This window comes from Podarcis muralis, chromosome 11 (assembly GCF_964188315.1).
Source record: "Podarcis muralis chromosome 11, rPodMur119.hap1.1, whole genome shotgun sequence".
Classification (NCBI taxonomy): domain Eukaryota; kingdom Metazoa; phylum Chordata; class Lepidosauria; order Squamata; family Lacertidae; genus Podarcis; species Podarcis muralis.
The window spans coordinates 11,451,578-11,467,200 of NC_135665.1; the positions used below are offsets into that span (position 1 = coordinate 11,451,578).

The 15,623-nt window shown below is 43.8% G+C and overlaps 1 protein-coding gene across 11 annotated transcripts in view; it reads right to left on the reverse strand.

Annotated features, from left to right (window-relative positions):
• SEMA4D (semaphorin 4D) overlaps positions 1 to 15,623 on the reverse strand; it is a 134,717-nt gene that overhangs the window by 103,210 nt on the left and 15,884 nt on the right. For 9 of the 11 annotated variants that reach the window (XM_028749559.2, XM_077936052.1, XM_077936053.1 and 6 more), the window contains exon 2: positions 10,213 to 10,255. The exons of 1 other annotated variant lie outside the window; for it this stretch is intronic. The gene's annotated coding sequence lies outside the window, so the exon portion shown is untranslated. Of the gene's footprint in view, positions 1 to 10,032; positions 10,056 to 10,212; positions 10,256 to 15,623 lie in introns of those variants that run through there. One more of the 11 variants, XM_077936051.1, reaches the window with a different exon arrangement.

The window sequence follows — 15,623 nt, forward strand, 5'->3', positions numbered from 1 at the left end:
CAAAGAGCCCAAGGAAAAATATAAAGTTCCCATTCAGATAAGTGCTGCAGCGAGAAGCAGGAATTGAAGAACACAAAGGCAGGTTTACATTTTTAGTATGAAATTGGTAATAGGGCACCTATGTGTTTTCCCTTGTATCTGCACAAGTAAAATTACTAGAGAGACATACTACTACGGATTATCCCTGCTCCAAAGGCCACTCAATGAACTTCAAGGTCCAGATGGTGTCTGAATCCAGGTTTCCCTGGTAGAAGCCTGACAGTCTTTGTGTGAAATCAGCCAGAGACTATTTGCAGCATATAGTTTGTACTTGTTTTGCAAATTAAAAAAAAATAACTGGAGGGAGAAGGCAGAGACATTATTTTACTCTCTATAAAAACCTCTTAGTGGCAAAGCCATAGCTGAATGCTTTTGCTTTAGAAGCAAATCAATTTGGCTCACACCATATATTCTTTCTCTTTCAGTGCCAATGTTCTAACAGGAAGGCTGAAAGTCTAACAGGAAAAGCATGCAAGCAATAGGAAGAAAAATGTTTGTATGTTTCACACCAATTTACATCCTGCCTTTCCACAAAAACAGCACTCTGGCAGAGCTTCTCCCTATAAATGGCCTAACTCAGAGTGCATTCCCGTCCTATTTGCATTGATGGCACTTAAAAGCAACTTCCTTTTAAGTGAGCTAAGCTGTTCAGACCCTCTTTATTTCCAAGGAAAGCAGGCAACGGCAGCCCCACACTGACATTTATTTCCCCAACAACAAGTCTTCTCATATTTTAATTCCAAGAACTCCTCAAGAACCACTCATGCAAGCTTCCTCAAAACAGCCCCCCAAGAAGAGGTGAGGAAGTGTATTTCTCTCTAAGGTCACCTACTTCAAAGGTAACCTGTCATTATGGTAGTGAATGGGCCAGAATCACAAACAAGTTTTTTCCACCCTCTCCTTGCCTGGCTCTTGCCTCCGCCTCCCCTTTCTGCCCTTGCAGAAAGCTTCCCTCCTCCTCCTACAGTCCTTCTGTTTCGGCTCTCCTTGAAGCCACTTCCCTTCCTCAGTTTCCCCCAGACACATGAGATTCGGCTGAGGGCCACGTGCAACTCTTGGTCCACAGATTGCCCAACTCTGCTCCGAATGCAAGCTTCTCAAGTTTCCTAGGCCTAAGAGAAAAGCCTTGATTGCCAGTCAAAAGTACTTGCAGTCCGAACAGAGAGACATCAGCAGGAGAAGTGATGAAGGCATCACAGAGCCACACCAGTCTTGTTGTTGTTGTTTAGTCATTTAGTCGTGTCCGACTCTTCGTGACCCCATGGACCAGAGCACGCCAGGCACTCCTGTCTTCCACTGCCTCCCGCAGTTTGGTCCAACTCATGCTGGTAGCTTCGAGAACACTATCCAACCATCTTGTCCTCTGTCGTCCCCTTCTCCTTGTGCCCTCCATCTTTCCCAACATCAGGGTCTTTTCCAGGGAGTCTTCCCTTCTCATGAGGTGGCCAAAGTATTGGAGCCTCAGCTTCACGATCTGTTCTTCCAGTGTTCTTCTGATTTCCTTAAGAATGGATAGGTTTGTTCTTCTTGCAGTCCATGGGACTCTCAAGAGTCTCCTCCAGCACCATAATTCAAAAGCATCAATTCTTTGGTGATCAGCCTTCTTTATGGTCCAGCTCTCTTCCATACATCACTACTGGGAAACACCAGTCTTAGGCAACATTAAATACGGTACTTTCATCCATGTGCCCTGCACAAATTCATTGCACTGATGCTAGATTTCAGGACACAGTGCAAGGAGCTGTGACCTCAACCTGGAAGACAGATCGTGGCACCAGATACTGTACATAACACCTGTGAAGACTTCCAGTAGTGCCCTCCATTGCCAGGTGTGTCCTGCTGGAAATAATAAAGGGCTTTCCCCTTGGCCTGCCTTTATATCCACTCAGTTGCCAAGTGCTTTTGTGACATCACAAGAAACCCACAGCCAATGGCAACAGCTGGGGAGGCATCATCTTCATTGCTTTGAGCCTCACAATGGCAGGTGGACCTATCAGTGATTGTGTGCTTGTTCATTCAGGACACGGGTGGTGCTATGGTCTAAACCACTAAGTCTCCTGGGCTTGCCGATCAGAAAGTCAGTGGTTCGAATCCTCGCGACGGAGTGAGCTCGTGCCAACCTAGCAGTTCGAAAGCACACCAGAGCAACTAGATAAATAGGTACCACTGCAGCTGGAAGGTAAACGGTGTTTCCGTGCACTCTGACTTTCATCACGGTGTCCCGTTGCGCCAAAAGCGTTTTACTCCTGCTGGCCACATGACCCAGAAAGCTGTCTGTGGACAAACACCGACTCCCTCGGCCTGAACACGAGATAAGCACCGCAACCCCAGTCACCTTTGACTGGACTTAATCATCCAGGGGTTGTTTATCATTTTTACCTAGGACCAGCAGGACACAATTGACTCCCCATGGTAAGCACAAAGTTGTTGGGGTGGTTTTCTCCGCAATTTTGTGTTATGCACATCCCTTCCATGGCAGCCATTTTTTGACTGGTGCCTCCAGAACTCTTATCGAAATTCAAAATGTGCCCATTCATCCAGAAAGGAAGACAACCCCTGATGTTTGGCCTCAGCCAATGCCTGCTAGAATCAAGTTATTAAAACCAATATTTAACATCCTGATTCCCAGCATGGAATGGAACTACAAGTCAATTGTAGGGGGGGTTTTGGGGGGGCGCGGGTCACAGCTACGTTACTGGAAAGCAGAACCAGTAAGATCAAATGGGATTTTGCTTCCAAATAAACCCATTGGGTTGAGTTCCTTGTTCTTGGCTTGGAAAAATATCTCAGGAGGCCAGTATTAATTTAGACAGTACTGATTTTAACAAAATTCTCTTGGCTTTCTAAGGAGAAGCTAAACAAAATGCAGTCCAGATCTTAGCTGCTTCCGCGCCTGCACTAATGGAAGCTAACGTGATCGGACGACAACGTGAGCAGTATTTTACAAGCCATTTTCATAACCAAAGCCAGCATGTACTATTGGATCTCGCTCTGGCATGCTGTGCTTTACAAGCCCATCTGGTCCTGTTTAAACCAAATGATAGAATAATCCCCCCAAAGTTTGGGGATTCTTTCAAAGGGGAATCATTACTTTCACAATGCTTCTTGGGAGCATTATTTGATATAGACTGAAGCAACACAGGCGTCGTGGGAAGAACAATGGCTACTCTGTCTACATAATAAAATGCCCAGTGCGCAAGCTGTCTGGCCCATTTAGACTGCTGAAAATATTATTATTTTTCCCCCTGGGTGGAAGAATTAAATTTACATTTTTCTCCCTGACTTACAGGACGCTTAGAAAATCCAACAAGTGAAAAATATTTAAGGGCCACTACTGCTAGTAACTGTCACAGTTTATTGCTGTTTCTACCATCATGGTCATATCAACCACAGAATATATATATATAACTAATCCAATATTAAAGAACAGAATCAACCCAAGTACATCTTTACATTAAAATGTACCTCAACCTTTGGGCAGCCACTGCAAATCTTGCAGTTCGCAACTGATAGTTAGCAGAAACTTCAACGGGTATCTATTAAAAGAAAAGGGTTTTGTCGCTGTCCCGGGGTTTTCTTTTGTGTGTATATTTAGGGTTTTTTTTACCTCCTGGCTGATAGGATACATAGCTTCTGTTCGATTCCTCCCCCCAATATTTGTATATTTTTGTTGTTTTCACAAACTATATAAGCCAAAAAGTAAGTCAGAGAGACTTAAGGGGCTGTCCCTTTACTCAAACTGGAATTCCCTATGACTCACTCAGCCAGCTCGCAGGTAAGGACAGCTTATCCCATTTTTAGCATAAGGTGGGCGGTTAAAAATTGCGGCTCACTTTCAGAGCTAGATCTGAACCTAGGACACTCATCTCATCATCCAACTCTACAGCAGACTCATTGTATGAATTTGGGTGTTTGCTTCTAACATGGAATTAATCTCCATATTGGGGGGAAATATCCACACTATTCTCTGTGCAGGTGAACTTTACACGGAAGTGTCTATATTGCTGTTGACAAAGCCACATGTAGCAACTTAAACATTCTTCTAAAATGATGTACATCATGGGTAGGCAAACTAAGGCCCAGGGCCCGGATCCAGCCCAACTGCCATCTAAATCTGGCCCGCCAATGGTCAGCGTGTTTTTACATGAGTAGAATGTGTCCTTTTATTTAAAATGCATCTCTGGGTTATTTGTGGGGCATAGGAATTCGTTCTTCTTTTTTCAAAATATAGTCCGGCCCCCCACAAGGTCTGAGGGACAGTGGACTGGCCCCTGGCTGAAAAAGTTTGCTGGCCCCTGATGTACATGCTCGATATTTTCCTGAAGAGATTAATCCTGTCTTTGCACCCCATTTGTTGAAGAAAAAAGTATTGCAGTGGGAAAGGTAACAAGGTGTTATGTTTGTTTTCTCTAACAAGGTGCACCCGTATCTATAAATCATCACCCTAGCACAAATGCTATAACTCAAATTCTAAGGACTTTCAAAAGGATTATAAAATGTCTGCGACTCCAAAGGATTAGGTCACATGCTGAAGCCTGCAGTTTTCAACTATATTCATGGCTTTCAGGCAGAAAGATGGAACAGCTGCATGACACATTCATCACGAGACAGGGATTCATTTAAAATTGCTTGGGGGCAGGATGTTGGGGTGAAAATCAACTTCTCTCTATTCACAAAAGCTATGAGCTATCAAGAAGACTGCATGCCCACAGGCATTACAAACCCTCAGGATACCAGCCTCTTAAATCAAAACAATTCATCCCTTTGGACAGGTAATATTGTGTGACTAAGCAATACAATAAAGGACAGAGACATTTGCTTTCACCGTGAAGCAGACAGGAAAATGACTTATTTCCTGTTAGTCCCCCTTACTCATATCTCCCTTGTAATGCTACTGTTGCAAGGCACCTGAGCAAAAAAACAAAACACCCCCCAAAAAACAAAGACACATATTCTGAACTAAGGGATGTAATTTGCTCACCTTCTGCAGAGATGGTTCATAATTCACAAATGCATCGCTTCCATGTTTTGCCCTATTTTGCCCCTCCACCCAATATTCTTTTCGTAGCCCCGGTTTGAGTATGTGCATATTAAACAAGGGGACGCGGGTGGCGCTGTGCTCTAAACGACTGAGCCTCTTGAGTTTGCCCATCAGAAGGTCAGCGGTTTGAATCCCCATGACGGGGTGAGCTGCCGTTGCTCTGTCCCAGCTCCTGCCAACCTAGCAGTTCAAAAGCACACCAGGGCAAGTAGATAAATAGATACCTCCGCGGCGGAAAGGTAAACAGCATTTCTGTGCACTCTGGTTTCCATCACAGTGTCCCGTCCCGTTGCACCAGAAGCAGTATAGTCCTGCTGGCCACATGACCCAGAAAGCTGTCTGTGGCCAAACACTGGCTCCCTCGGCCTGAAAAGCAAGATGAGTGATGCAACCCCATAGTCACCTTTGACTGGACTTAACCATCCAGGGGTCCTTCTTCTTCTTATCATCAGCATCATCATCATTAAACAAGTTAATACGTAGAGGGAGAAGTACGATCACAACCACTGGACCCCAACCTTTCCACATTTTCAGCAGAAGGCATAAAATGAATTACAGTGATACCTCGGGTTACAGACGCTTCAGGTTGCGTTTTTTAGGGTTACGGATGCACCAAAACCAGGAAGTACCGGAATGGGTTACTTCCGTGTTTTGGCGGTCGTGCATGCGCAGAAGCGATAAATCATGCTTTGTGCATGCGCAGAAGCACCGAATCGCAACCTGTGCATACGCAGATGAAGCGGTGCGGGCTGCGAATGTGCCTCCCGCATGGATCACGTTCGCAACCCGAGCATCCACTGTATAGGAGTGTGTGCTCTCAGTACACCTGAGAATGCAGATTCCAAACCATGCGGAAGAACCTCTGCACACATAGCTGTATGTCCCCAGAGCCCTCTCACACCTTCTACTGAACAAGTGGTTGTCAGGAGCAGCAGGCAAGAACGCATTCCCCTGCCCGCAAGCTTTCAATACATGTACGAAGTGAACAGGGCTTGCATTGCCTACTGCTTAATGATCACACAAATATTAGTGAGCCACACTTGAGCCCGAATACCTTGGCCTAATCAAATACAGTCCATCAAAGAGCTAAGTAGTCCAGTTTTTAACTGGCATACAGATGAATCTAGATTCTCCACAAGGGCTGGGGAGTGCATGTGTCACAAAAGGCGACTCTTCTTTTTTTGTGTCATTTGCACTAACAGCCAATGTCACATACCCAAAGAAGAGCCCAAATGTCTTAACTGAATTATAGTCGGGTTGGATTGATTTAAAATCAAGTTGAGGGCTGCTAGGGCTTCCTAAGGAAATGTGAAAGAGTAGGGGAAGTAACACACATACAAATGCCATTGATCAAGACAGAATTTAAGTTAATGAAGCTTTCTTCATCACGGCATCTCCGAATAAAGTTCTGCCTGCCATGCAGTTGTTGAAACGTACAGAGCTTTTTTTTTTTTTAAGGACACCACACTTAGCTCATAATAAGTCACAGTGTTTCAAGAAACAAAATTATGCAGAATTTTATTTCTGAAAACGGTTTTCGTTAGAATACTCTATTCGCCTCATCCCCAAAGGATGGCGTTTTATTTTTCTAAGTAGTTCTACCTGTGCGATTAGTATCATCGCTGTGCAGGCTTAGCCCCGCTGCTAGAGATACATTTCAACAAGCCACATATAAACGAAGGTGTACTAAAATTAACACGCTTAAAAATAGAAAGGCTCACACTGGTTACTCAGTGTGCGTCTGCAAGCTCTGCATGAGCTGCCACATAAACCAGTAGAAGCACTTCCCACAGACCCACAGGATAGAAGACTAGCTACTCAAAGCTTGCTACACAGGCTGGGGACGGATTGACAGTCATTAACAGCAATAATTGCCTAATAGAGGGATAGAACCTAAAAAGCTTTCACGTGTTCCTATAAACATTCCTCTATTAAAACAGCAACAACCCATTTATGTCCTGATACATGGAGAAAAGTGATTTATGATTAAGATTTTATTCATTATGGTTTTCACATCTTTTTTCCGTTTTGGATTAGAGCAGGGGTCAGCAAACTTTTTCAGCCATGGGCCGGTCCACTGTCCCTCAGACCATGGGGGGGGGGCAGACTATATTTTTGGGGGGGAAATGAACGAATTTCTATGTCCCACAAATAACCCAGAGATGCATTTTAAATAAAAGGACGCATTAGAAGGCAGTTGGGCCAGATCCGACCCCTGGGCCTTAGTTTGCCTACCCCTGGATTAGAGACATCATCTGACAATTATTATTTTTTAATGCCGTTGCATTTTTGGGAGAAGTCCTATTCTCAAGTTCTGCAAGCTGAAGGGCTCTTAGGTCCTACAGCAGGGATGGGAAAACCTCTGGCTTGCAGAACAAACATGGCCCTCCAGGAATCCCAATTTTGTGTGTGAGGCTGCTGGTTGCTTCTATGTTCCAACAAGGTGAGCTCCTGCCGCACAACTGACGGCCCAACCCCTGGCAATGCAGAAAGGAGAAGCATTGGGGGGGGGCGCTTTTGAAGGTGTACCTTCTCAAGGCTTTCAAAATCCCCCCCCCCCCGTGTCTCTTCTTCAACCCACTGCTAATGGGTGGGAACATGCCTTCCACTCCAACACCTCCCCCTTCCACCCCCTCCTTTGAATGTTTGAAGGCAAAGTACATGTGTGAAAGCCCTGCTGTTCCAGGATGTTTGCAGGGAGAGGCAGGGAGAGTTCCATTGGACTAGGGCTCCTCCTGTGGCTTCTGTCCACGTGACACTTAGGTAAAGGTAAAGGGACCCCTGGCCAATGTTACATGTGCTGTGATGCAAGTACAGTGGTACCTCGGGTTACATACACTTCAGGTTACAGACTCTGCGAACACAGAAATAGTACCTCAGGTTAAGAACTTTGCTTCAGGATGAGCACAGAAATTGTGCGGTGGTGGCGCGGCAGCAGCGGGAGGCCCCATTAGCTAAAGTGGTACCTCAGGTTAAGCACAGTTTCAGGTTAAGAACGGACCTCCAGAACGAATTAAGTTCTTAACCCGAGGTACCACTGTAGGCCTGCTAGGAGCATGTCCCAATTGCTACAAATCACTAGCTGCCTATGCATGTGGATTGTGTGTGAATTGTAGTGGCTCTTCCAGGGATGTTGAAGGCATATCTATTGTTTTTCTAGTTTTGTATTTTCTTCTCGGATGTTTCCCTGCTCCACTCCAGGGATAGGATTCACTGGCCATTCTGCCAGTGTAACAATGGCTTATCTATGGTAAGGTAAGGGACCCCTGGACGGTTAAGTCCAGTCAAAGGCGACTGTGGGGTTGCGGTGCTCATTTTGCTTTTCAGGGCAAGAGAGCCGGCGTTTGTCCACAGACAGCTTTCCAGGTCATGTGGCCAGCAGGACTAAACCGCTTCTGGTGCAACAGAACACCGTGACGGAAACCAGAGCGCACAGAAACACCATTTACCTTCCCGCCGCAGCGGTACCTATTTATCTACCTACACTGGCGCACTTGCAAACTGCTAGGTTGGCAGGAGCTGGGACAGAGAAAACGGGAGATCACCCCGTCATGGGGATTTGAACCACCACCCTTCTGATCGGCAAGCCCAAGCAGCTCAGTGGTTTAGACCACAACGCCACGCTTGTCCCTACACTTATCTATGGACCCAGCATAATGCAAGTACAGTGGTACCTCGGGTTACATACGCTTTAGGTTACATACGCTTCAGGTTACACACTCCGCTAACCCAGAAATAGTGCTTCAGGTTTAAAAACTTTGCTTCAGGATAAGAACAGAAATCGTGTTCCGGCGGCGCGGCAGCAGCAGGAGGCCCCATTAGCTAAAGTGGTGCTTCAGGTTAAGAACAGTTTCAGGTTAAGAACAGACCTCCAGAATGAATTAAGTTCTTAACCCGAGGTACCACTGTACAGAATTGCTCAGTTCAAACCCTCCCTCTAGTCACAGTTTGTGGCTCCTCAACACAGACTAGTTTACACTGACACAGATTCTTCAACGCTTTACTGAATAAAAAGGAAGATAAGATCACTGACGAATGAAGGATAAAAACACTAGGAAGGAAACACCTTCTTTTTAAAGATGTATGCAGACCAAGTAACAAACACATCTTAACCTGTTTCTGAAGAATCTTTGTAATTGAAAATGAAATCCATCTAAACCCAGCTGTTTTGTAAGACTTTTGGTTTTTTTGGCCATATCCATTTAGTAGGCACGTTTTTCATGCTTGAGCAGACCGTGAAAACCTATGCATGTTTACTTATAAGTAAGCCCCACTGTGTTCAATGAGGCTCCTCCCAGGTAAGTGTGTATGGGATTACAAGTTTGTTAAAACTAATGCTTTTTTTTTGTTTTGTTTACTGTAGTTCAAGAGTGCAAAGCAAGTCACGCAGGGACTCTTAAATGTGCTGGAATGCACTGAACCTTGTATCCTTGATTTGCATATGGCTGCCTGCTTCCAAAGCCTCATTCGGTTCTTCAGAAAAAGGAACAGATTCTTGCAATCGCTCTGCTCAAGCAGAATTACGCAAATAAGCAATGCCTTCAGTTTCTCGTACAGTAAGAAACTGCAGGGTCTCACACTATTGTTTACACAGTCTGAAGCAAAAAACAAAAAACAAAAAACGCCTTCCGTGGTTCTAGGCAACGGCGAGAGATTTGCTGTCAAGTGGAAAGTCCTTTGAGAGAAGAATGACAGCATTCTAAAGCCAGCCGCATTTTTAAATCCCATGCAGCCTAAACTGGATTTGAGATCAATATTACTTTCTTTAAAACAAAACAAAGCCAACGCTGGGAAAGGAAGGTGAAAACACACAGTGAATCCGTAAGGGCAACAGCACTTTGCTTCCGCTTTGCATATTATTACGCAATATCTGGCGAGCCATCAATAATTTTAAAAGTAAATACAATAACCGTACGCTCACTGGGTCTTGCCAATCCAAAGTACGTTTTTACCTGGTGGCAGGTCTTGTGGAGTTCAAGGGGCATTTATTACAAGTGACTGTATCGAGGATCACAGGCCGATGGCATAATCCTATGCGCTCTCTCTCTTTTAACTCCGGAGTAAGTCTCATTGAGTTCAGCGCAGAAGTAAGTGAACCTAAGATTGCAGGAAGTAACCATAAAACTACTCACCGTGAAGATCAGAGAGTGGTTTATTATGGGACTCGCTGTATTCCTGTAGGGAAGGGAATAAAGAGTTTAATTGGTCTTCATTCTGTCAGTTTCTCGTCGTCCCCCCTCCCAGGAACTGTATCACAATTACCCTCTTTCTGGCTGAAAATGACTCCTTGGCACTCCCACTGGAAGTAGTCAATGTCAGTCCCTAATCACTGGCAGGGAAGGTGAGTGATGGGAAGCACTTTCACCTTTTCCCTTGGGGAAGGATCCTGGCTCCGTGACATGGAACTACCGTGTCTAGAATTCAAATGAATCCTTAGCATTGTATTCACCTCCAGGAAGGGAAATCAACAACGCAACAAGCAATGAAAGAAAAAACCTACCGAGCATTCGTAAGACAGCTCACCATTTTAAGCTAGTTATCAAGGATTGCCAGAAATCCATGCTAATATATGCAAGTTCATACTCGATTGCAGAGTGAGAAAGAAATGTGATGCAACAAAATGTGATGTGCCCCACCTGGCAAATATATTGCCATGTATGCAGGATTTGTATAAGAGTCTAAACCAGGGGTGACATGTAAACAATATTAAAATACAGGAAAATGTTTAATGTACACAGAATTTAATACATATACAGAACAAAAAATGGTTTCTAAGTACTTGGAAAGCAGCACAGAAAATGCATTTTAAATTGTTAAGTCCCAGTACCAATTTTTAGGTGTGACCTATATGCAGAACTGAATATTTCAGATGAGTAGGAGCCGGGTAGGATTTCTGGGCAATCAGTTAATTAGAGCAAGTTATAGTCTAAATAGCAAATACCCTTCAATTAATACAGTATTCGTGAACTGATGTCCAGTTAGGGCAAACTACTGCAAACTGAATTCACTTTAAGAAGAGAAATTATGTGGGAACTCCAGCAGGAATGGGTAACATCAGCATCAGTGTTACGTAACAGCATCAGTGTTCCGGCTACAATGAGTCTAATTTCTCCCAAAATCTTCCTCTGCTGATTTTTATTTCAGATACAGTGGTAACTTGTTTTGCGACCGGGATCCGTTCCGGAGCCCCAGCCGCTAGCTGAAAAGGATGCAGGGCAAAGCACAATGTCTGCACCCGCACATGGATCGGTTTGCGCTTCCGCGCATGCGCGAAGAGCAATTTAGCACTTCTGCGCATGCGGCAAACACGGAAGTAACCCGTTCCTGTACTTCCGGGTTTGCCGCGGATGTTTGCCGGAATGGACGCTAGACGAGTCGGACATTCACTGAGGTATTATGGTATATCTGGTTCAATTACTTGTGAAGCTGATCTGATATGCCGAAAATAATTTACCTAATTCTTGGAAATACTTAAGAGCACCCATGAGTATTAGACTGGAATTGCTTATTAAATACATGAAAATTATTTTTCCCACAACTAAATGATGAAGAAATTGAAAAACAACCCGATTGTACTCAATAATTCCAGGTTTATGAACTGCAAAGAACCGCCATGATAAGAAAAACAGGGATCGAGTAGAAAAAGATGCCTTGCTCCTCCAGCACAACAGCATTGTTCTTAAGCTGTCCCTTGAGAAACCATATCTGAACATTTCCTCCTATTATCGTGTTAAAGTAGGAAAAATAAATGCAAAATCTGGATGATGCAGACACTTGTTTCACTGGCAAACATCCACTAATAGTAAAATGTGCAGAACAAGGAAACACCTCATAAAAAACGATCAATGACCACAAATGAGAACTGGAAGACACAAATTAAGATGAGCAAATATACTTCCAGTATGGCATGGCTGGGCTTGAGACAAGACATATGACTGGGCCAAATCTGTGCAAGCGAGTAGGAACTCCTAAATTTGACAACAGACTAGAAAGGGCTGTCATTGTACAGTGGTACCTTGGTTCTCAAACTTAATCTGTTCCAGAAGTCCATTGCAAAACCAAAGCATTCCAAAAACAAGACATGCTTTCCCATGGAAAGTAATGCAAAATGGATTAATCCGTTCCAGACTTTTAAAAGCAATCCCTAAAAATGCAATCCCTAAAACAGCAATTTAACTATCTAATGAGACCATTGATCCATAAAATGAAAGCAATAATCAATGTGCTGTACTATAAAATAAATAAGACAGTATTGTAGATGATAAAAATTAAAATAATTTTTTTTCCTTACTTGCACTTATGATAGTCATTGTTTGGATGGGGGCTTTTATCCATTTCCACAGTCACACAATCAATCAGTAGCTGAACTGGGTTCCACACAGTCACAAAAACAAATTAACCGAAAAAGCCTCAAAAACAAAAACGCAAAATAAATAGCTAAAACAAAAGTTCCCAAACTTAATCAGTTCCAGAAGTCCGTTTGACTTCCGAAATGTTCAAAAACCAAGGCGCAGCTTCTGATTGGTGCAGGCGCCTCCGAAACAATAGCCGACAGTCGCATCGGACGTTTGGCTTCTGAAAAACTTTCTAAAACCAGAACATTTAATTCCGGGTTTTCGGTGTTTGGGAACCAAGGCGTTTGAGAACCAAGGTACCACTGTACTATAAAAATGAGTCTGCTTTCATCTTGCAAATAAATTGAGTGCACAGTGGTCTTATGCAGACCTAAGCAGAGGTGCTGGCAACTAAAGACATGGCCTTCTGCTTGCTTTCGCGGCGCCGGAAATCACATTTCTTTGTTCTGCATTTCTTAATTTCTCTATTACTTTTAATTGTCATTAACTGATAATTCTTTTCAAAGTCTTCCTGGCAATATTTCACAAAGTGCTCCTTACAGAACTTCTTGCAGTCCTACTAGCGTAATCTGTTTATTACAATTGCTTTTCAAATAGTTCAAATATTTACTCCAGTCCTCTAAGAATCTCTGATCCCGCAGATTTCGAATCCTTTCTGTTAATTTATCAAATTCTGCATAGTCCATTAATTTCATTTGCCATTCTTCTTTCATCGACAATTCTTGCTTCCATTTTTGTGCCAATAGTATTATTGCTGCTGCCATTGCATATAAAAACAACTTACAATCCTGTCTGTTAATATCCTCCCCTACAATGCCAAGTAAAAATGCTTCTGGTTTCTTAGTAAATGTATATTTCAACATCTTTTTCATTTCATTATATATCATTTCCCAGAAGTTTTTCACTTTCATGAGGCACCTTTCTTTGGGCGGCAAGACAGCTCAGAGAACCAGAGGCAGTGGCGGCGGCTGCCCCGTAAGACTCACAAAGAGAGGGGAGAAGAGTGGATGTTGAGGGAACACTGCACAAGGGAGGGTGTTTGAAAAGGGGAGAGGGGTTGCCGGTTCTGCAAGCTAGGGTTGACATAACTGGGCTCCTGAGCAGCTGCATCCGCGCTCTCATAGGCAGCCATATCTACCAAGTGCATTAAAGCAAAAGCGCAATAAAACAATAATAATAATAATAAGGGACGCGGGTGGCGCTGTGGGTTAAACCACAGAGCCTAGGACTTGCCAATCAGAAGGTCGGTGGTTCAAATCCCCACGACGGGGTGAGCTCCCATTGCTCGGTCCCTGCTCCTGCCAGTCTAGATGTACCACTCCGGTGGGAAGGTAAACGGTGTTTCCGTGCGCTGCTCTGGTTCGCCAGAAGCGGCTTAGTCATGCTGGCCACATGACCCGAAAGCTCCCTCGGCCAATAAAGCGAGATGAGCGCCGCAACCCCAGAGTTGGTCGGTCACGACTGGACCTAATGGTCAGGGGTCCCTTTACCTTTACCTAATAATAATAATTTATCTGGCTGGGTTTCCCCAGACACTCTGGGCGGCTTCCAACAAAACACTAAAATACAATGCCCTATTAAACATTAAAAGCTTCCCTAAACAGGGCTGCCTTCAGGTGTCTTCTAAAAGTTTGGTAGCTATTTTTCTCTTTGACATCTGGTGGGAGGGCGTTCCAGAGGGTGGGTGCCACTACCGAGAAGGCCCTCTGCCTGGTTCCCTGTAACTTGGCTTCTCGCAGTGAGGGAACCACCAGAAGGCCCTCAGCGCTGGACCTCAGTGTCCAGGCTGAATAATGGGGATGAGATGCTCCTTCAGGTTTACTACTGAAAAAACAAATAGGGAATACTACTGAGAAGGAGACGCTCCTTCAGGCACACTTGCCATTAGATTCTCTCTCTTCCACGCTATAGCCAACTGTTTACACGCCTCCTTTCCTCTAGCTCTCTGGAGCTACTACACCCATCATCCGAAATAGGATTTCGAACACTCAAATTTCAGGCTTTCAGTTTAGTTGTTTTGTCTGCCTGCCAGGGGGCTAAGCGGAGCATTAAGGTCAAAGTCCAGCGGCTCTATAACGAAGATTTAAGTAGAATTAATGCCATTCGATATGTACATACCGTGGGTTCGCTCCTGGAAACATGAAAATGAGTAATTTAATTTCAAGGAGGACTGCTGTTAGTTACATTAAGGAAAGAAAATGTACACATCCCTGCCTTCCTCTCCCCATCCTATATTTAATGTATGCACTGAAATCCCTGTTACATTTTCACGGCATGTTCCATGACTGGAACAAGGACAGTAGAGCACAGGATCAAATCACTTAAGACGCATAGTACAAGGGTGGGGTCACACTCTGAGTCTGAGGGCCGAATTCTCTCTGGGCAAGCTTCCAAGGGCCACATGGGCTGGGACAGAGACAGTGCATGGAGCAACAAAGGTAAACTTCACCTCTGTAGGGTAGTTTCTACCGGGGTGGATAAAAATCAATGATTTTAAAAATAAATAAATAAATAAAAATTTAAATCGGATTTTAAAAATAAAATACTTTGGGAGGAAACATCTTTCTAAAGATAGTTTTCTATTTAAGTTACATTATAGTCCAAAGGCTATTCATCAGGAAATAAGGATTTTTCATGTGTACTAAAACTCAGTCTAAGTTTTTTTAAAAAAATTGTTACACATCCATTATTGTTACACATCAGTAAACATGGATACATATGCTATGAAGTTATTGTTTCAGTGAAATAAATTGCTTAAATTGTTATTAAGGAAATGGTTGTTTTACTCCTTCCAACAAAGTACAGCAGAAAAGTTGTCCAAATATAAACAGTTAACTTATGAAACCTCACTGTAATTTCATAATTATTGGTCTATGTATTTCTGGGTTAGCGGAGTCTGTAACCTGAAGCGTATGTAACCCGAGGTACCAATGTATAGTGTGCCTACATTCTGCATGGACTGGTTGCATGGCAACATGGGCAAATGGCTTTCAATACCTATTAGGTCCATAAATTACCATATAGCAGGGACGTCCAACTTCCAACAGACTGTGATCTACTCACAGTATCAGAAAACTGGCGGTGATCTACCCATTGTCTTTGGATGGGCCAAGGTTGTTGAGCTTTTCTTTAGGAGGTCAGAGTTGCTGGGTGTTCCGAATGCATGTGCCGAAAGAGGAAGCTCTGGG